The sequence below is a fragment of the Staurois parvus genome, unplaced genomic scaffold, assembly GCF_062004578.1.
Source record: "Staurois parvus isolate SC_StPar_1 unplaced genomic scaffold, SC_StPar_1.0 ptg000087l, whole genome shotgun sequence".
In the NCBI taxonomy this organism is placed as follows: domain Eukaryota; kingdom Metazoa; phylum Chordata; class Amphibia; order Anura; family Ranidae; genus Staurois; species Staurois parvus.
Window position 1 is genome coordinate 11686337 of NW_028317883.1, and position 1825 is coordinate 11688161.

Genomic DNA, 1825 nt, shown 5'->3' on the forward strand with positions numbered 1-1825 from the left:
AGATTGACAGTTACAAGCATGACTCCCAAAGGTAGAGGGGGTAGATGGGACTTGTAGTTTCACAACAGCTGGAGCGTCGCCAGTTTGACATCCCTGCCATATGGCATCCAGGTCAGAGCAGGCTACATGTACTTCTTCCTCAGTGTCTTCCGGTTATTTAGGGTAAAATGCATACTATATTTGCACTTGTCTGTCAAAATATAGCTTTATGTAGGGATTTGTAACACACCAGACAAGGTTGTGTCTTTTTTTTTTCTAGCATTGCAGAAGACAAGAGCAGATGGCTCAGACAGAACAGATTAATGATGACTTGTCATTAAGCACATAATGAAGTAGTGTAGTCTATGGGTTGTTGGGGAATTCCATGGTGACTTCATGCAGCAGTATTAGCTGGGAGAGTTTTATTGAAATGTGAATCTTATGGTGGTTGAAGAAGAATTTGTCTCTTTACTGTGTGTAGCAATGGTTTAGTGAGGTAGATTCACTTTTAAACCCCATATAATACTTTTGATTTTAGACAGGAATAATTACATACCTGTTAATGTTCTGAGATGGGGAAGGGGCACACTTTATACCTCAAAATATGTAGGCCAGCCTACCCAGGGTTCTGTGGAACCTTAGGGTTCCTCCAAAGGATGTTAAAAATTCCCCTGACCACCAATGTAAGGGGGCATTTTCCACTGAACACCAGTGTAAGGGGACACTTTTCTATTAGCCATTATTGTAATTGAGCACTTTCCACTGACCATCAATACAAGTGGGCATTTGTCCATTGATTAACAGTAGGAGGAAGCATTATTATCATGGTCTGTGTTTATTACACTTGTAAGGAGGGGTTAGTACCCCTTTTAGTGAATCCCTCCCCTGGGAGAACATAGTGGGCGGGGCTAGTCTGTCCTTTATATTCTTGAGCTGAAAGAGACTGGTGCAGAGGGTAATGGGAAAAACCTACCCCTTGTATATTGATAGGAAAGCTTGTAGAGTTAGAAAGAGAACCCTTCTGGGTAGGCCCATAACAGGCTTGGGTGAAGAACCCACCTATTAGGGACCTACTGTGAGGACTATGGAAGAGTTGGGTGGCCATCTGCTGTTAATGCTGGACCTTTATTGTGCAGAACTATGGCTGTCGGAACTAAAAAGGCAGAGCTGAAGGTTGTACTGTTAAAGAACTCTTCATTATTCTTCAGTTACACTAAAAGTGTTAAAAGGTGCTTGCTTCAGCATCACATATACCAAAATTGGAACGATACAGAGAATATTAGCATGGCCCCTGTACAAGGATGACACGCAAATTCGCAAAGCGTCCTATATTTTTAAAGGGGAACTAAACTCTCTCAAACAACATTAACTATTTCTAATCCTTGTACTGCTAGCATTAGTAAATAGGTAGGAAGGTATATTATATTTACTTGTTTTAACAATGTTTTTAAATTTCTTCAGTTGCTACCTGGTTTCTGGCCTAGGCCAAAATTATGTCCTACATCCCAGGAGTGTTCATATGCTTTTTCTTTTCTTTCATCTGGAGGAGGGGCTTTCTCAGCTAAGTACAACATCCTGCTTAAGGGCAGATGGATTCCAGGAAGAAATAGCTAGGAGTTGTTAAAAAAGAGGAAAAAAAAAACTTAAAAGGCTGAATGAGTGAACATTCCTTTGTTTGGGAGGGAATCCTAAGGCCTGGAGACTGTGACTGCTAGAGTTTCTCAATGTTACAGGTGTGTGTACACTATTTCATTCCTGAGCAAGAGAACGGTCATTGCTTCTCTGAGGAAGAAGGCATGGCCTTCGAAACGCGTCAGCTGTACTGAGTGTCTACCCCCATGATGGG

General features: G+C 41.5%; 1 non-coding gene across 1 annotated transcript; it reads left to right on the forward strand.

The window, feature by feature from the left end:
- Positions 1–1208: 1208 nt before the first annotated feature.
- Positions 1209–1315, forward strand: LOC149468430 (U6 spliceosomal RNA). Its single transcript, XR_016311726.1, has one exon. It is a non-coding gene; the product is annotated as a U6 spliceosomal RNA (small nuclear RNA).
- Positions 1316–1825: the final 510 nt, after the last annotated feature.